Raw genomic sequence first — 20,749 nt, forward strand, 5'->3', positions numbered from 1 at the left:
TTTTTTGCTTTCCGGATTTCGGCCTTGTACTGATAAAGGTGTCGGGCCAAGGTGGCCCTGTTCTCCTGGGTTTTGTCTTTCTGCCATTTGCGTTCTATATATTTATATAGTTGTTTAGTGATCTTCAACTCAGGAGTGAACCATCTGGGGAAGAGGTCATGGCGGGTTGATGGTTTGCAGGAGGGTGTGAGCCGCATCAGAGGTGCGTTGAGCCATGCGTCAAAGGCATCGGGGTTAGTTGTTTGTTGAGTTGGCAGGTAGGTGGCGGAGACTGGAGGAGTGCGTCTGCTAGGTCTGGGCCGATTATTAGTTTTTTACAGGATTTGCGTAGATTCGGGGGTTCAGATTTGAGTACGGGAAGGGGGTCAGGTGAGTGAATGGCGAACGGGAGAATGAAGTGATCGGACCAGAGGGTAGGGGTGGGGGGCTTTAAATGAATCAGGGTGTTGGAGCTAAAGATGGCATCAAGAGTGTGTCCTTTATAGTGAGTCTGGCCATTTATGTGGGGTTGGAGGTTAATTGCGTCTAAGCCGTCGACCAGAGAGTGTGTCATAGGATTGGTGGGGATGTCGAGCCATATGTTGAAGTCTCCAAGAAGGGTGAGGTTGGGATGGTTTAGATGAAGGGTGGCAATATGGTCGCAGAGGTTGTTTGGATAGAGAGGCCAGAATTCTAGAAATTGCTGAAAACGTCAGAGAGAGGTCAGGTTTAGTTTTGAATGACAGGCAGGAGAGATACATAGATGTAGGAGAATGGGTGTGGGCTCTTTTAGTTGCTGGCTGTCAGGAGAAGGCGATCAGAGGGAAACCCTGAACTGACCCAGCATTGAATGCTGCTGGGACTCCGAGGCGACCATCGGGGGTGCGAAAAAGCAGTGCTGAATTTGCAACACTTCATTGCAGATAACCACGACAAAGAGGGAGTTTTCCAGATAAAGCGCAGAAACTTCATAATAATGTAAGTAGGACAAGGGGTTATTTTTAACAAAATGTTCAATGTTTTCTTTTTGTTACACATGCTCAAGAGCAAATGATAGAAGCTAATGTTACAAATATGTTCCATGTACTGTACTGTGATTTATATTTCTTCTCTTAGGTAACCATGGCAGTGTCGATGCGTTGGTAAGAATCAACAAATGTATTGTTGTGAAATGAATTATGCTTTCATTGCCAGCAGCGTCATTTTTAACACAGATAAACGTGGGTAAAAACAGACTTGGTGTAATGATTTTCTTATGTCTCTGGTAATTATTCTCTAGATGTGGGGAGGTAATCAGGAAGTACCTTAGTGCATATACCATAGTGGTAAAAAATATTTACTGCCAGTGGTAGGTTAAAAAAAATAAAATTTGAGATCCAAAAAGTAAGCTAGCTGGAAACCTGTGTGTGAGTGAATGTGTTCAGCTATGCGTGCTGGGAGCTGAACTGAACCATCAACACAGTAGGCTGATGTCGTATATAAGTCATCAGCACAACATGTGGTAATATTTCATTCCTACTAAATGTGTACGGCCTGGTAAATTGTACTTACAGTCAACCCTAAAACAGTATACAAATACAAAAGTGGGAGAGTTTGTCTCATCATATAGGGTAGTACTATAAATATGCTCACCACTGTTATACTGCCATAATAAATTACCACCAAATTTACCGCCAATTTACTGCTAATTTACCACAATACAAAAATACTGCCACGTTAGGTAATAGCTCTATGACAACAAAAAAACTATAACAGTCAGTGATCAACCACCAGTTGTGAGGAGCAAAACTTGCCAGCCTTAGGATCCTCAACTCCAAAGTCCCGGGGCAATCGATCAGTAAATGCCTCATTTATGACAGCCCGAGTTAGGCGTACCTACAGAATCTCTGATATGCTTAATTTCCAGAATTGGCAGAAGGTTAAGCCTAAATATCAAGAAATCTGCTCTAATGACTGGGTCCAGTAATTTGGTCAAGTACGCTGGCATCGTAGATCTATATTTATCAGTTAATGTAAAAGAGGCAAACAACCTGAATGATCTCATATGGGCAATTGTTCTAATCCAATCCATTTGTTTGTGGCTTCCTCACAATCTGCTTCAGCAAAAATGTTAATGCAGATGTTTTCCAGATTTTTCAGATATTGATTGGACGAGCCCCTTAGAGTTACTAGAAGATCTTCATATAGGGAACTAGGAGGGGGATTCAGGATCAACCTGTATTCAGAAATCCAGCTCCATTCAAGGCAAGCCCTTAGTGATTTCAGACCCAGCCCATACCTCAGGATTGCTATGGGCACACAATTGGGTAGACTCAACATCCGCCTCCAGAGAATACCCTCCAGCCTCTCTGAATCGATGTAATACCATTGGGGATTAGTTACTAGACCATATATCAAGGACCGGACAATCTTATCATTAAAATACTTAATCACGGGAGTCAAAGAAAACGTACTGCATTTATTTAAGAATCTTTTCATCTGGGACCCTAACTGCAGTAACTGTGCGTCCTAATTGGATGTTACTAACCTGTTTCTTCTGGTTCTCTCCTTCCTGCATCCATGCTGTTCAAGTCTGAACATGTCCTTACTTCTGGTGGACAGTAGGTAGGCCTCTGGAGATGCAGAGCTTGTCAGCGTGGTAGCCTGTGTACTTGTGGGTGATGTTCTTGTAGATGATAAAGCAGGATTTGAAGGTAATATGTGCTTGTAGTGGGAACCAGTGCAGTTTGATGAGGGTTGGGGTGATGTGGTGCAAAAGTTTAAGTCATTGGATGAGTCATGCTGTAAGATTTAGGACACATGTCAGAGGTGCCAGGGTGGTCATCGAAGGCTTTCCAGAAGGGAATTGCCACAATCTTTGTGGGAGAGTACTAAGGCTTGGACTGCAGATCTGAAGTTGTCTGCCAGGCTGAAGGGCTGGATTTTCCTCAGAAGGTAAAGTTCATTCCAAGTCATTTGTGTCTTCCTTGGTATGTGTTCCTTGAAAAAGAGGTGTCTGTAACTGTAACCTCTACAGTCCCCCACATCCTTGCACTTACCCAGAGCCTCACCATCCTGGCTGCACTTACTCAGAGCAATGCTGCCCTGATTGCACCCCACTACACTTCCCCCTTCCCCTGCACTTTGTGTTACTGCACTTGCACGATCGCAATGACACAAGGCCTAGTAAGATCATTTCTCTTGTCCTCTCTCCATTCCTTCCATTGTCTTGTTGCGCCTAGAAACATGTGTACATGCGCGTTATAAATGACTTATCATATCATATCATATATGTGGATGTAGAACCCAATGAACTTGGCACAGGTGGTCAGCTGGTGTCTGAAGCACTCGAGGTTCATAGCAGAGAGCCGGATCTGGTTGTCAGAGTGTTTTCGTTGTTGCTGGTCAGCAGTAGGAATTCTGTCCTTAAGGGGTTGAGCTTCAAGTAAGCACTGGACATCCACAAATGAATCAATGAAAGGCAGGCCTTGAGTCTGAGGATGTCTTCGATGGAGGATATCTTGATGTAGAGCTGCATGCCATCTGCATATTGGTGGATGTAGATGTTGTGTGGAACCAGGAGGTTAATTGCTGCATGTATCTAGTGTATATTTTTAGTACAGACCACTGAAGGTGCTGTGTGGTGTGATACAATTCTGCATGCCATCTAAAACACCCTTCTTCTTCCTCTCATACAGTGTGGACAGATACATGATGACAGTTTAGACATTTTTGGATATAAAAACCAATGGCTTTGAAGTGCTTGGGGATGCTAACAAGTTTCTTTTTTTAGTCACCACTCTTTTTCCACTCTGATTTTCTACAGATGTTGTTAAACATGTGCTGTAGTTTTGCACAATTTGTTGACTCTGTGCGTACATATATGTGATTGCCAGAGTGCTAATAAATTGCTTGATGAAAATGTGTGAACTATTAATAAGAAAGTAGTGGTCTGAACAAAGTTTACTTTTATAGTGGTCACTTCATCTTCATAAAAATAACCCAGACATTATTTGTCCTCTTTATTCCACAGATCCCCATTTCATATGCAATCTAATTCGATCTGTTCTATTCTGGCTTATTCCATGGACACACAATGTATTCCTGAATCAATACTAAATTATTTATTCTAAGTTTGTAGCCTGCTGTGACTTGCATGTAATATACATTAAAATTAGTGTACTAATTGTTTAGTCCTGTACTTTATTTTAAATGTTCTGTTCATGTGAAAAGTCTATAATTTATATTACATGGCCACGGTAGTGGCCATGTAGTTATGGTTAAGTTGGTGTTTCCATAGGAAGAGCACTTTTTGGACGGTTTATAACTTCGCTCTCCCTGGACGAATCCTCACCATACTTTGCAAAAAAAGTATTTGGGTCACTCTGAATTTTTTGCAAAGTTTGGTGAGGATTCGTCCAGGGAGGGCAAAGTTATAGGGGGGGTCCCAAAAATGTGCACACGGCCACAGGCCAAACCGCTGGACGGATTTACACCAAATTTGCGGCAGGAGTGGGGGCTTGGTCCCGAAAGCGTGCTTTTGCAAATTTGGTGTAAATCCGTCCAGTAGTTTTTTATAAAATGACCAAAACGTAAGGCAAAAAAATTAGTGATATCTGTGTTCGCTTCGCGGACGGACTTCCCTGTTCGCTCCGCGGACAGCACCCCGATTGGCCCATGGCCTTGCGTCATGTCCGCGGACATGCGTCGTGTTCGCTGATTGGACGGCGAGGGGCGTGAAGCGCGTCAGATTTTCTGTGGCGCCCCCCCATCTTGTATTCGCCGTCGACCGCGTACAGCGCGATGAAACGTGGATAAAAAATTGTATTTAGTGCCGTGTGTTGGTGTGTAAGAGTGTTTGGGGAGGGTGGGGGAGTATGAGATAAGTTCAATGTTTTGATTTTTTATGTGCTAGACGTTTTTGTTGCGTTCGATTTGTCCGCGGGGAACACGGCTGTTCTGACATTTTGTAAATAAACTAAATGGTGGGGTGTTTAGAGGACGGAGCATGTGTCATTTTTGTTCGCAAGGAAGGTAAAAATGAGCTATGGACACTCGCGGTGTACTTAATTGTTCGTAAATACACAAACTGGGGGTGTCCTCAGGACGCTGTCCGTATTGTAATCTGTCTAGTTGAATGTGTTCTAAGAACACTCGCGGTGTCCCGAAATGGTTGCAATTACACAAAATGGGGGTGTTCTGAGAAAGTTGTTTGTATTGTTCGTTGTCAGGGTGAAAGTGTTTTAAGACCACTCCTTTTGTCCGCTAATAGTACAATTTCCTATGGGCGTCAACCGACTTTTTGTCCACTAAAGAAACGATAAATCCGGCTGGTGTGCGCCGACATTATGTGATAATCCTATGACTGGCGCTATTGACCTGGCTGACTTGCTTTTGCGACACTAAATCATATCTCCCGCCCCTAAGCCTGATATTATCAAAGCATTCATATTCCCCGCCACTCTCCGTGACGTTACAGGGTGCGTCATCAAACGCGCCCAGTCCTCTGCAGTCCTAAGTGACTTTACACAGAACCCGGAAGACAACACATATTATGTCATAACACAGCGCGTGACAATTCGGAATATGAAACAGTGATTTAAAAGCAAACAGCAAGATTGTAAATTTTGTAAAGTACATTTATTTGACATCAAATGTTTAGAGAATATTCAGCAATTTGCATTTGTCTTTGTTTTCGATCCGCAAAAGTTCATGTTGAGGCACGCGATGTTCCTTTGCGGTACAGAGGGTGTTAGATCAGCTTACAACTCAGTGCGCCACAATTCGGAATATGAAACTGTGGTTTAAAAGTAAACAGCAGGATTGTACATTTGGTAAAGTACATTTATTTCACATGAAATGTTTAGTGAATATTCAGCAATTTGCTATTGTCTCTGCTGTCGATCAGCAAAAGTTTATTTTGAGCCACGCGTTGTTCCTTTGCGGTAGATAGGCTGTTGGTTTATGATAAAAGCAGTAAATGGTCGCTCTGATAATCGGAAGGTTGCTCCAACAACGAGCCATTAGACCACCCTATTGGTTGGTATGTTGTTTGTAGCCGCTAGTACTGCATAAGGGCATATTGGTCCTTGGCGATTGTCCCATAAAATGGTGAGGGTCATGAAGTTGCATATTTGGACCTGCACCTGGCAGTTGAAGAGCCCATCCGCTGGAGTCTGCAAATCGTGACATAGGCAAAATGGGGCCACATACCTGTTTTAAAAAACATAAATTAGTCTTACCAGCCGATCTTCATTAAATATCATCATTTTATTTATTAGGGCGTGAAACTATTTGCTATCGAAGATAGTGCAACGGAGTATGTTAATAATAAAATAATAATATTTTCCCATTCATATAGCGCTAAGAACCGTGAGGTATCTAAGCGGTGCTCATTATTAACCACGGTGTGTGGTGCTCATTTATCGACCACGGAAGTTTGAAAGGCTGAGTTTGGCCTTGCCGGGATTCGAACTTGCGTTACCAAGCTGTGCACGGATGTCAAAGCGAGCGTTGTACTCGCTGTGCCACTTGACAGGCTACAGTGAAGTGGCACAGCGAGTAGAGTGCTTGACCGCCTATAGACCGGTTACATTATTTCTATTAACCCACCCTGTGTCGTCTGCCTTTTTCAGAGCCCTCTAAACGACAGGGGATCAATTCGGCGGTGATAGTGCGCGGTAGAAAACATTATGCCACTTTCAACGAACAAGTTCAACTTGAGCGGTCTTTAATGCTACGCTATTGTAATTATATTTGGTATAAAATAATCTAAAGGGTTACTTACAGTACAATTGCAATTTCCATTGTCTACGAGTAGTGCAGTCCCAAAATACGACTCTGCGTGTGTGAACGATCTTTCGCATAGTGAAATAATATATAAAAGTGGTTTTGTTTCAGAAATTTCATCCTTATCTTCTCTTACGTTTTAGCAACACTCCTTCAAGAGAAGTCTTTCATCACAATCTCTGTCTGTCAAGGTCAAAACACAATACAACCTTATAGTCCGCTTCGTGAGCCTCTCCGGGGCCCGTGAAAAAAATGAAAGCAGCTGACCTTCACTGTGAACGAGCATAAATTCTTACTTTGCAACATTCTGTGTAAAGCCATCTGTGAGAAGTTGGTTTTTGCATGCCATGTTTGTATATTGTTTGCGTGATATTAAAAAAAGTTTGTTTAAGGGACGTTATGGTTCTAAGTACAGCCGAAAGAGCCCTGAAAATCGCAAGTTATGGTAAGCTATGAAAAATATCTTGCGGCACCACCGTGCACTGCTAAGACTAACACCCAGGACATCAAAGATGACATCGCAAATTTCATTGATGAAATCACTGATGACATCACATGTGTATGTACTTTTCATGGAATTTGTGTACTAGGGATTTTTATTATAATGTTGCGAAAAAAGTGTCAAGGATATTGTAATAAATATACCGTTATTAGTGCTTTGAACGATGCATTGATATAAATTGCATTGTATTATGGGATTCTATCTAGTATACTGAGCTACTAATGGAGAAACATAGCATTGTGTGCAGAGTACAAGATGAAAGTATAATATTTGTAATGTTAATATGTTGAATAATGAAATGATAATTGTCCTGAAATGTTCGAAAATTCACAAAATGGGGATGTTCTGAGGACGTTATTCGTATTGTGTGATTGCTTAGCTGTATGCAATGAGGGAATGGTACAGAGAGTAAAGTGGACGCCGTCCGCGGCCACCGCAGATGTTCGTGGACAGGGCGTGCTGCATCTGGGTTTTTCCAGGAAATCCAACATGGAAAGAAGACTGTACGGATCAGCCAATCAGATGTCGAGGTTGTGGATTTGTGTTGAAAGAGACTGTGTGTGGTGAAGATGGCAGAAGTAGAGAAAGTCAGGGTGTTGGTGCTTGGAGATATGTTTGTGTATGGTTTACAACAGTACGCTCAATGCAGGCATGTTGCAAAGAACTTTGATGTGAAAGGAGTGGAGGTGGTGTGGAGCACTGTGCCTGATTGCAATGTACAGGGAATTGTACAAGTTTGTGAGGATATGGCCACGATGAACAGTCCGCATGTGGTAGTTTTGCACTATGCTGCTTTCCATTTGGGCAACGTCAGTGCCCCTACTTTGTTGGCTGATTTGGAACGCTTGGTTCAAGCCGTAATGAAGATCCTTCCAAATGCGAAAGTAATTTTTTCTGGATTACTACCTAGGGCAATATGGGACAATAGTTCAGTTTTTTGTCCTCAGCAAAACATTGCTAGGTGTGTCATCAACCGAGGCATGTGTGCCTTCATGCTTAGAGCTGGTATGTTCTTCTGTAACAATGAGAATATTGATGCCAGTAATGCTGTTAATTTTAAAGAAGATGGCATTTCTTTATCTTTTACGGGAAATGCCTTTCTATTTTGGAATGTAAGGGTTGCTTTGGAGAAGGTTATGTGAAGATTTTAGGAGTAAAGTAAAAAAAAACAAGAAAAAAAATACAAAATAACAGGTGGCTGTCAACCATCTGTAAAAAAAAAAACGGTTCTTTTCAGAGCCAACTTCAAAGGGGAAATGGGGCACACTATTTAAATTTACATTCACCACGCTCAGATTTTCGATATGTCCGCGGACATGGTGGTAGTCCGCAGACATGAAAATCACTACGAGGGGGTTAGTATGTTCTATGTTACATGTATATGAAGTCAGGGATATTATGGTTAAGTTGTGCTACTAAAAACCTATAAAATTCAGTGAAAAAACTTTGTTAAAGGGACGTTATGGTTAAATTGCGCTACTAAAAACCTATGAAATTCAGTAAAAAAACTTTGTTAAAGGGACGTTATGGTTAAGTTGCGCTACTAAAACCTATGAAATTCAGTGAAAAAACTTTGTTAAAGGGACGGTATGGTTCAAAGTAAAACCGAAAACCCCTGAAATTCGGCAGTTATGGTAACATAAGCAACCATAACTCGCGCCACCGTGCACTGCTAACACTAACACCCAGGACATCAAAGATTACATCACAAATGTCATTGATGACATCACTGATGACATCACATGGCTGGCTCTCCCTTTTTACCCTTTACTGACATATCGAAGCCACATAGTTTTCTTCAGTAACAGTCAGGAAGTAAAAATTGAAAAGGTACTATATTTGTAGACTTAGGGTCAAGTCACATCATATGAAACATATACATAGCGGAAGACACAGGCTTGAAAGAGAGCAATCCTTTCTGTGCATGAAGATAATCATTAGGGTTATCAGCACTTTCTCATAGTTTTATTTTTATTACTCTACCTTCCCTGTATATGCTCATATTTGTATACATTATACTCACTCTCCTTTCCTTTGGGTGCAGTCACATCATGTGATACACATACATATGGTAAGTAGCAGCTTTGAAACAGAGCACTCGTTTCTCTGCATAAAGACAATCAGTTAGGTTATGAACTCTTTCTGCTACTACTTCTGCTTTTTTTGTTTACTTCACTGTCCCTGTATATACTCATATTTGTATGTGTTGTTGTCTCTTTGTGTTTTGTCTGTAATAATTATGTATTAAGTGGGTTTTATTATCTACTTATTACATGTTTCATAGTACGCAAAACTCTAATAAGAAAGCAGTTATCATTTCAGTATTCAACATGTCAAGATTATGAATATGGCACCTTCATCATGTATGCTGCACACACTGCCTATGTTTCTGCATGAGTAGCTTAGTATACTGGATAGAACTTCATAATAGAATGCTATTTATATCAATGCATTGCTTACTGCACTAATTAGCTCATGATATTTATCCCAATGATCCTTGACAGTTTTTGGTCAGCATTATAAGAATCCCTTGTACAGAGTTTTTATGAAAAGTAAATGCACATGTGATGCCATCAGTGATGTCATCAATGACATTTGTGATGTCATCTTTGATGTCCTGGGTGTTAGTGTTAGCAGTGCACGGTGGCGCGAGTTATGGTTGCTTATGTTACCATAACTGCCGAATTTCAGGGGTTTTCGGTTTTACTTTGAACTATAACGTCCCTTTAACAAAGTTTTTTCACTGAATTTCATAGGTTTTTAGTAGCGCAACTTAACCATAATGTCCCTTTAACAAAGTTGTTTTACTGAATATATATATATATATATATATATATATATATATATATATATATATATATATATATATATATATATATATATATATATTGTTAATGTTTTTCAATAAGGCATTTTTACAATCAAAAGAAATGTAAAATTAGAAAAAAGAATTTGGCTATCACAAAAGACTTGTCTGGTTGGGCTGAAAAGATTGGCTTGGATTCCAAAGTTCTGTTGCGTGTAGCATTTGTTGATAGTTGTGACATTACCTGATTAAGTCACTACAATTAGGTACACTGGTAACACAAACAGCATGTCCATCAGTGGGACACAAGACGTGTGGCTCTCTACGTTTTCAATGCAACATTCTAAGAAATGGAGGCGCACAGAGGGCCAGTACTTAGAAGTGTTTTTTTTTTTTTTAACAAACTCTGTAAAAACACCACCAGGTCTCCCAATCCAGCAACACATCACCTTTAGAACACGTTCCCTCACGTGTAGAGCCATCTGCCACGTGGTGGTCCTAGATACCTACCAAACAGGTTTACACAACACATTCCCCTGAGAACACTACAGTCAATCGCAGTGAACAGACCAAGCCTTAATTAATGGGAAAACTGGGTAGCACCTTTATGGTTATACGTGCAGGGCTGACATCTCCACGGATTCAATAATCACCATAAAACATATGTGAGATCAGGAATGTGTAGGACTCCACAACCTTAAAACCCAAAGATGAGACAAACGATCCGATTCATGGAACATTTTCCTATGGAATTGTGCCAAGATAAAACACTTCCATGAATCAGGCCCATAGTGTTTAACTCCAATATCATGGAAAAAAAGTTCAGAAACAATCCAAATCTGATGTATGAGTATAGCACATTTTAATCAATAAATATAAAAAATCCTTTCAGTGGTTATCACAGTTAACACACACAAATATATATACACAATCACAAAAACAACCTAAATTCAACAATTATGACTTAAAAATGAAAAATAAAAAAATGTAAGTAAAGTGCTATAGTGACTCCTGTCTAGCTAAATGTATCTAATGAGGTAGATAAGGTATGTAAACACATTTTAGATCACATGGAGAGATTCCTCAAGTGTAATTCAAAAGCTTTATACATATGCCATTGTGGTATTACAGTGGCTATTGCTCGATATGTTTCAGTTCAGAATCCAATTAATCAGTGAACCTTCCTCAGGAGCTCGTGAATTGGGTCATACTTTGTCAGAGAGGTTAAAAAATGACAACCCCCATCTATATTCTTTAAATCAAAGCTTGTGTTTTTAAAACCTCGTATTTTCGCGCTGTGGAGTATTAACACAAGATACAAAAGGTAGCCATTAGTGCTCCTAGTCTTATCGTTTTTTTCCATGATATTGGGGGTATACACTATAGGGCCTCATTACAAGTATGGCGGTAAGGCAACAATGGCACGGTATCGCTACCGGCATCGTTGTTACCGTACCACCATACTACGAGTTCTGCTCACGGGTGCCCTAGCAGCCACCTGGTCCAGCCAGGTGGCCGTACCGGCACCCGCGAGCCGAACATGATGGTAGCAATGGTACCGTTATGAACGGTACCGCTGCTACCATCCTCCCTATTCCCATTGAGCCCTATGGGGGCTCCCATGGAAATGGGGACGTACCGGCTATGGCACACGCGCAAGGGGAATTACCGGGTCCGCCGAGGTCAGACTGGCCCAGTGATTCCCCGTTCGCTGGTGCCGGAGACGAATTTGGTGGTAGTCATGCCGGCAAAACCGGCATGCCTACCTCCAACCTCGTAATGAGGCCCTATGTTTCATCTTTAGGTTTTTGCATTGTGGAGTCCTACAAATTCCTGATCTCATATATGTTTTATGGTGAATAGACTGAACCTAAGCATGTAAGTACATGCTAAAGTGTCCATGAATCTTCAAGGGTGTTTATGCACACTAAAGATAAAGGCACATGCACTGGTGGTCCTTTCTGCTCAAGAGGAAAACAGGCAAAATGTAGCCATTTTAAAGTGTCACAGACAAGGCAGACATTGTCCGAAAGTGGAATCTGTAAAAGTGTAAGGGGATGTGCAAAGGGCAGACAGAGGTCGTACGCAGGTACAGTGCACAGTACAATGAAAATGGGCACATCTTTAAAGCATGCCCCCCCCAGAAAATCAGCAAAATGTGTGACTGCACTGAGTATATGACAAATGTGACCAAGAACATCCGGATAGTCTGTAGTCTCACACTGATTTAATTTTGAGGATGAATTCAAACTGCGGCTCCTTACCAAGAGAACTCACAGCCTGGACAGGAGAGTGGACTGGTTCGGTTCCGTGACAGGAATCAGTGAAGCTGGACCGGGGCAGCCACGTCGTTGCTAATGGTTAGGCATCTGAGTAAGGATAAAAACAGAATCAATAATGGTCTGTGCATTTTAGGCAGTGCTGCTACAAAGAACGGAGAATGGATGGGTACAGTAAGACACCAGGAAGAAACAAGCAAAAGTAAGCGGGGTGTGATAGTGAGGGTCGGCAAAGAGAAATGCCATAAAAGTGTTGCTGAAAAACCATTCTAGGAACCTTCTTTCTTCAATATTATTTTACAATTGCAGCCATGTTGAAATTTGTTTAGTAACGTTCTGGGGCAAATGAAGGAGAGAGTTAAGAGGCAGCCCAACCCCTGCACTCATCTGCATAACTCATTCAAAGTGCCTTGTGTGGTCCATTAACACATTGGGCCTCATTACGAGGTCGGCGGTAAGGGGTTAACGGCAACGGTAAGGTTACCGTTGCCGTTAACCCCTTACCACCACATTACGAGGTCCCTTAGCGGGAGCCGCTAAGGGACCAGGGAGCTAATAACGGGCCCGCTATTAGCTACATCCCCATTAGCTATTAGCGGGCCCGTTATTAGCTCCATCCCCATTCCCATTGAGCCCTATGCGGGCTCGAAGGGGAATGGGAATGGTTCTCGGAATGGGGATTTACCGGGTCCCCCAAGGTTGGAATGGCCCAGTAAGTCCCTATTTCGAGAACCCGGACCTGGAATGCAGTAAGGGGGTAGCCAAGGTGCTAATAGCACCATGGCTACCTCCAACCTCGTAATGAGGCCCATTGTCTTTGAATTGACAGAAACTTTGATGAAAATAAAAAAAAAAAACGTACTCTGCTGTTGTTCTAATGTGCTAAAAATGCTCTGTTCAAAATCTATTCTACCAGATAAATGGTGACCGTGATGGAGCGCTGTGCAGATGAGGGTACACTACCCACAGATGGCATAGTTTAGAGTATGATTAGACGTGGTAAGGTTGGAATTCCTTAAAGGATAGAGGGAAAGGTGGCAGCATTTGGAGAAACTCTGTTTGAAGAGCAGTAACTTCATTTCTTTGCTAAAGTGCATGAGAATGCTGCCTTATTTTTGTTAGTTGGTAATTTGTTCCATGGTCTGGTGCATAGAAGGATAAGACCTGTTTCTTGTTTTCATATTTTCTGGTTTTCTTGGTTCCCAGCGTGGCAATGCCATTGCTTTGGTTTTGCATTATGTTCACAGATCTGGATTTTCCCCACCAGATAGGTTGAGCTTTTTTTTTAAAACAATTTGTATTGATTTATAACAACAATGTACTTACAGACTTACATATGCATTCACATGACAATGCTCAAACGAGTGTGTCTGCTTGTTCCCTTTCCGCCCTACTCCCCCCACCCACTTCCCAGCCTATTCTACCTACGTTACATCTCAACCTATTCCAACTGACTGTACTGAGCATCGCTATTGTCCATCTTCCACTACTCCTAGCCTTGCGAAGGGACGCTTATTCCGTTTGGGTGTCTTTATGCGCAGAGGCTAGCAATTCTTGTACCATGTACCTCCAGGAGTCCTAGTCTAGGTTCTGCTCTACTTGGTCTCGTCGGGCCGCCTCCTGCCATCCCGAGGTCTCTGCCAGTGCCCATGTCTGTCGATCCTTCCACCACACTCCTACTTCTGGACCCTTGAGCGCTCTCCAACCCATCGCTATCCTACGTTTTGCTGGGATATATGCTAGGTCTTTCAGTTTACTGACATGTCTCATTTGCCTTGGCCTTGCAAAGATGCCTGGCATACAAGCTGCGGGATATCGCGTGTCTAGTATTATACCTGCCTTCGCTAGGGATTGTGCTATGTCTTTCCAGCACTGTCGGATCTTTGTACAAGCCCAGAACATATGTACGAGGCATGCGTTAATAAGTCCACATTTTGGGCAGGTTTGATCTGCAGCCTTGCTAAATTTGGGAATTTTTCCTGGGGTTAAAAACGTTCTATGGGTTACGTTGGGTCTCATTACAAGTCCGGCGGTAACCGTGCCGGTAAGACTGGCAGGTTGCTGCCAGACTTGCAAATTTTACCAGCGCCTGGTTTGCCGGAAGCACTGGGGGATTACAACCCCGGCGTTCTGGGAAATCAGGCGCAGGTGATTGTTAGTCCCCATTCCCATTTGAGTCAATGGGAATGGGGACCATGGAAAACACCAGCAGCGTTAATTACAGTGCTTCCCTGTAACTCTGCGGGCGGGTGCCATTCTGCCTGCTAGATCTGACCCTGGCGGGCAGAATGGCACCTGCCTGCAGAATCGTAGTCTGCCTGTCCAGTAAGGCACCGTTGTTACCGGACCGGCACACTTGTAATGAGGCCCATACAATTAGATTAGCTGACGTTTTGCATTTCTGGACACTTTTCTATAATAAGCATCGCTCTCCCCCAGTCTTCACCCATCAGTTGTTCCTGCAGATCTGCTTCCCAGCTGTGCCGGATCTGTGCAACTGTATCCCCCTTGCCTAGTCATCAGTAACTCATATATTCTTGATACCGCATGCCCTCCCTCCGAAATATCATACCGTGTTTCTATTGTTTCATCCGCCTGCAGTTCCCTATCTGTCCTTGGCCATTTCTGCTTCAGCCTAGTGAGGAGTGAGGCATATATTATGTGTTGTCCATCATGTAAACCAGTTGCTGAGGTGAGTGCACTGAAGTCCTTCATCTTCCCTTCTTGTAATAAATCTCTCACCATCACCACCCTCATAGGTTCCCAATACCTCCTCACATTCCGCCTGAACTGTGGGTCCTCCACCTTTAGAGTTACCAATGGGATCTGAGGAGTGTAGGGTGATTCCTTCTCTAGCAGGCGGTAATCCCTATGTCATACTGTCCTTCCCAGAATCAGCAGCCGCAGGTATTTCGACCCATGTGGCGCTTGGACCCATATCACCTCTTTTAGAAAGAATTGGGTGCATACTGGCTGTAGCAACAGCATGTCTTGCGTCTGTTCATCTGACAGCCAGTTTGTGACAAATTGGAGTTGGCTCACCACGAAGTATGCTTTAAAATTGGGCACTTTTATATCCCCCTGGTCGTGTGGTCTCTGCAGTTTTGTTAATGCTATTCTGCATCTCGAATTGTGCCATAAAAAGCTAGGACACGGAGTGTCAAATTCCTTACAGAAGCCTTTGGGTATGTTGTATGGGACGTTAGTGAAAAAGCGAAGAAGCCTCGGGAGCACCATCACCTTTAGCAGTGCAACCTCACCAATTAGTGAAATTGGCAGTCTAGCCCAGAAGCAATGGATTTCTCTACTTTATCTACCACCTTCTGTGTGTTCTGCATGTGTTCTGTCTTGGGGTCGTGGAAGATTTCTACACCCAAGTATTTGAATGTATTCACTTCCCACTTAATCGGTAGTACTGGTGATGTGATTTGGGGTTTTCCGCTAAACCCTGCCAAAGGGAACAGACACGACTTCTGCATGCTCATTGTTATGCCTGCGTGATGCTCAAACACGTCCAAAATATACTATAAATATACTATAAGTTAATCTCTGGGTGCTGTAAGTATAAAAGCATGTTGTCAGCATATAGGGAGATCAAGTTCCTTTTGTAACTATGCCCGCATCAGAGATACACCTGCAGGGGTTCTAAGGCCAATATGAACAACATAGGGGACCATGGGCAACCTGCCTTGTACCTTTGCCTAGCGACCATTGGTCTGAGACATGGTTGCCTGTTTTAACCCTTGCTACCGGATTGCTATATAGCATCTGCACCCATTTAATGTATGCAGCCCCCATGCCGAAACTCTGAAAAGCTGCAAACAGCCATGGCCATCTAGTCAAATGTCTTGACAATGATGCGTGCTGTCACACGTGTGATCAATAATGTGGGGTAATTTCCGGGTGTATCAGCTTGGCTATGACCGTCTTAAGCCTTTTGGCTAATAGGGTGGTGAGTATTTTCCCATTCTGATTGAGCAGAGAAAGCGGCCTGTACGATCTGCAGTCGGTGTCGGGCTAGTTTGGTTTCAATAGTGGGATGATAATGGACTCTCATAGCGATATCTGTATTTAGCGCTTCATTCAGCATTGCTTGCAGTGAGGGTGTAATGTCCGCCATGAATTCTTTATAAAATTCACTTCACAGTCCGTCTGCTCCCGGGGCTTTGCCAGTAGGCAACCCTCTCATGGTGGTTTCTAATTTTTCTATGGCTATGCGAGCCTCTAGCCTGTCGGCTGCCTCTGCTTCCAGTTTTGGAAGATCTATCTGTTCTAGGGCCTAAACTATCTCAGACACCTGTGTTTCAGATTTCTCTGCATATCATTCTTTATAGTAGTCGTGGAAACATTAATCTATGCCTTCTTGCATCCTGCGAACCTCGCTTGGATTTGTTCTGATATAGCCAGGCCAGCAGACGTCCCAGTTTATCTCCTTCTGCTTGTTGCTTTTCTTCGTATTTTTTATAGCTCAGCATGCCCAGCCTATGCCAGTGCTGGAAGCATTCCTGCTTCAGCCAGATAACTTCCTGGGCCTGTTCCCTGGACATGTCTCAGTTGGGTTCTAGCCCGAAAAGCTTGGAACACCCTCCCTCTTAGCCTAAGAAAGGAAGACTCTCTCACAATGTTCAGAAAAGCTCTGGAAACAAGCTTTTCAACTAGACTAGACTGTATTTGATTATGCTTAAGACCGTTCCTCTGTAACCATGCAACACTGCACGTGTACCTATCACTGCATATGAACTTGTAATTTTGCCTTGAAGTACTTGTCTTAAGCTGTATCTAATTGAATATATTGTAAAAGCACCACAATGCCTTTGGGCCGCTGGGCACTTTAGAAATCCAAATAAATAAAATAAATGTCTCCCGAGCAGTCAATGGCCTCCAGTTTGGTCTCCGCTTTGCGTAAATCACTTTCTATCATGGCTTGCACTCCCTTAGCTTTAGGGAGTGCATCCTGAGCACCACTTAAAAGGCTTCCCATAACATCCCAGCTGATTTACATTCCCTGTGTTGTTTTTAAAATAACCCCTAACACCCCCTCTTAGGTGTTCCCAGGATCAATGTGTCTTTCAGGGATTCAGCTCTGAGCTTCCAGGTCGGATTACGTGCCTGGGCGGGACAATCTGCCAAGTGACTATCAACGGCACTTGATCCAATTGTGCTCGTGCTTTGTATTTTGCCATTTTGAATTTGTCTAGGGTTTCAACCCCTGTGAAGACATAGTCTAATCTAGTGTACAGGTCTTTGGGGGCTATATAATGTGATTATCCACAGGTTCGCGGTGCAGGGCCCAACATATGTCAGTCAGTGTGAAAGCTTGCAACAATGTATTCAGACTGTGGCTACAGGGGCTGGGTCTGTGAAAGTATTTTCTGATCTATCAAATTCAGGGTTTAACATGCAATTCAAGTCTCCCCCCAAAGTAACGTGCTATCTCTATATGCACCAATTTGGGGGTATAGTGCACAGAAGTAGGTTGCTGTGTCGTGGATTGGTGCATAAGTGTTGATGATACAAAGCTCTCTCCGTTCTACAAATCCATGTACTACAATCATCCTACCCTCTTTGTCCTTAATAGTCTTGAGGACCCTGAAAGGTACCAACAGTGCCACCCATATCAAAACCTCTCTGGTGTATGCTGAATATGACAATCCCAGTGTTGTGCTGCTCCATTTTCTTATAAGAGCACATAGTTTCTCTCCTGTGAGGTGTGTCTCTTGCAGGAGTGCTATATCGATTCTTTGGCGGCGCAGTTATGTCATTATTCTATTAGGTTTAATGTTACTATTTAGCCCCCTAACATTCCAGGAGGCAATTTTATGTTCCCGATCGGAAGTGAAATCTGCTATATTTCTCTTCAGTCTGATGTGCATATTATACTATAGGCTACCTCCCAACGAACTACTCCAGCTCCCCTACCCTCCCCGCCCAACAATTGACCAGCTCAATAACTTGTGCTCAGGAATCCCTGCTTCTCACTCTTGCCCCAGTTGATCGTCCTGGTGCCTGGAGTGCAGCAGGCAGATACTTAACAATTAGTAGCTGTAAACAAAAAACAATCTTAGGTGAAGGACGCTTCCTTGCAGCGTGCTCCTGTCTACAGAGTCAGCGCTGCGGGCTCCTGCTGTCCATGGATGAATTGTTGCCCAAGTCTTTTCCCAGTTGAGGTCGATTATGGCCATACTCAGTCAGCTGTGCCCGGCCACATCCACACCGATTTCATGAAGGTCCCTCAGCGTGTATCCATCTCGCCTACCATTTGATTGATCGCGTCATATATGATCGCTGGTATATTTTCCATATCCATCCACTTGTGTGCATCCTCAGGGCTGTCAAAGAAGATGGCTCGACCTTTGTTAATGATTTTCAGCCTTGCCGGGTATATCAGCAGGTATTTGAGGTTCACCCCCCCCCGCAATCTCCTCTTGACTGATGTAAAGTGCAGCCTCTGTTTTTGTACTTGCAAAGTATATTCTCGATATGCAGTGATATTGGCTGATGCTCAATTTATCGTACCATCCTTTCCGGAAGTATTCAAGGATCTTTTCCCTGTCCTTATAATTTAGTATACGGGCTATTATGGGCCGTGGCGGGGCACCTGGCGGTGGTTTCTTCATCAGGGACCTGTGTGCTTGTTCTACTGAAAACCCCTGGTTGAGAGTGCCTGGGCCAATTTCTTGCAGCTGGATGTTCTCCACAAAGTTCATAGGGTTTATTCCCTCTTCACTCTCAGGCAGTCTGATGATGTTAACATTGTTTTGTCTAGCATGTCCTTCTGCGTCTTCAACCTTTCCCTCTAGGTTCTTCCGGCCCTGCTGCAGTATCGCTACATCCTTTGAATTGTCCTTCAGGCTGACCGAGTTTATTGCCACTTCCTTTTCAAGGGCACCAGTATGTTCTGCGAGTGACCGAACAACTTGCCTCAGGAGGTTCACATCAAGGCTGATGGCATCCATTTTGAATTCTAACGCAATCTTCAAGGCCGCTATTGTAATAGGACCTGTTGGTCCCCCTTCGTTTGCTCCTGCTCTCGTTATGGAGATGGGGCCATTGGAATGGCCCCTCTGTGTAGGTCCATTGGTTTAGCGAACGTGGCCAACGTGGGCTGCTTGGACTTGCTTTTTAGTGACTTAGGTGGCATGAGTGGCACTCTCAGTGGTGGTCTATGTGCCCCTTGTTATTTCCGCAGTTGCCTCGTCTTTGCCCAGTTGGCGCCTACTTATGCTGAGTGGTGGCCACTCCTGTATTCCTGTATTTCCAGATTCCAATAGTGGCGATGTGGCACCTCCACTGTGCTCCACGAGTTAACTGTTCTAGCCATAACGGCTAGCATCTGTTTTGCCCAGTGAGACACTTAAATGTTTATATACGTAATCAAGTCTGGTGTATTCTTCCTGGGTGTGTTGGGGTCTACTTATGCCTTCCACGTGTCAGTGTGTTTGCATATGTTTGCTTTCCATTGCTGCTTTGGGGGCCCTCTATGCATATTAGAAGGATGCCAGTCGTTCCATAAGCAGTTTCATCAGTGTGATCTTGGACTTCCCATGTGAGGGTTCTACTCCTCCTTCTGGAGCCCAGGTCAAGCTTCCATGTGCCCCTGCAGACTGATCTTCTGTCATGCCCAGGTGGCTATTCCCTTATTAGAGTACCTTAGTTTCGACCCGTGCATGTCCGTGAACAGCTCCTGTTTGCAACAAACTATACCTTCACTGGAGTTCACTGGTATAATCTGGAGTTTATATGCTTAATTGGAAGTGTGCGCTGCAGGCTGTGCTGGCAAAGATGCTGGATTGCACTTCTAGTGCACAGTGCACTTTGGTTACCTGTCCTGCTAGTGAGTACCCCCTGCAGGGCCTGTTGGAGACGGGACCAGCTTGCCGCTGCTTGTCCCAAGTGTTGCACCATCGCCGGCTTGAGCTTCCCAAGTTCGTCGCTACATGTGCAGAGCTCGGAGGGGGGGGAGGTTCCATTGCCAGCGCAGCCGGGCTCTGCATGGTAGCCAGGGCACGCACTGTGTCCAGCGCCGCCTATGCGCCACCACCCAACCTCACAGCCGAGTGCTCCCAAGGCCACAGCTGTCTCCTCCCAACCCACTGCTGCACTCCTTGGTGCCATGTGGTGGCGGTGGGTGCAAACGTAGTTTGCTGCCTTCATTCCGCCTGTTGGGTTGCTCTGTCCTATAGCCACAGCACGGCTGCCCGTTTCCATGGTGTCAGTTGCTCCACCTCCGTTGCTCAGCCTGGCAGAACTTCTCGCTGCCATGGTCTGTAGACTGGAACAGGTCCGGTTGCTACTATCTCCAGCAACAGCGCAGGAGCTATCCCGCCGTACTGTCTTTGTGCCAGTGCAGATTACTGTATTGTGTCTGCTGCCATCTTGGGACCCTTGATGCCCACAGAGCCGTGTTCTTCAGGA

General features: G+C 43.8%; 1 protein-coding gene across 2 annotated transcripts in view; it reads right to left on the minus strand.

Moving 5' to 3' along the window:
- Nucleotides 1-20,749, minus strand: part of LOC138491325 (G-protein coupled receptor 35-like) — a 111,624-nt gene that overhangs the window by 26,567 nt on the left and 64,308 nt on the right. The window contains exons 2-3 of one of the 2 annotated variants that reach the window (XR_011275989.1): nt 12,320-12,424; nt 5,541-6,171 (exon numbers count right to left, since the gene is read on the minus strand). The gene's annotated coding sequence lies outside the window, so the exon portion shown is untranslated. Of the gene's footprint in view, nt 1-5,540; nt 6,172-12,319; nt 12,425-20,749 lie in introns of those variants that run through there. The other variant, XM_069617780.1, reaches the window with a different exon arrangement.

The sequence above is a fragment of the Ambystoma mexicanum genome, chromosome 10 (genome assembly GCF_040938575.1).
Source record: "Ambystoma mexicanum isolate Mex_15411 chromosome 10, UKY_AmexF1_1, whole genome shotgun sequence".
In the NCBI taxonomy this organism is placed as follows: Eukaryota; Metazoa; Chordata; class Amphibia; order Caudata; family Ambystomatidae; genus Ambystoma; species Ambystoma mexicanum.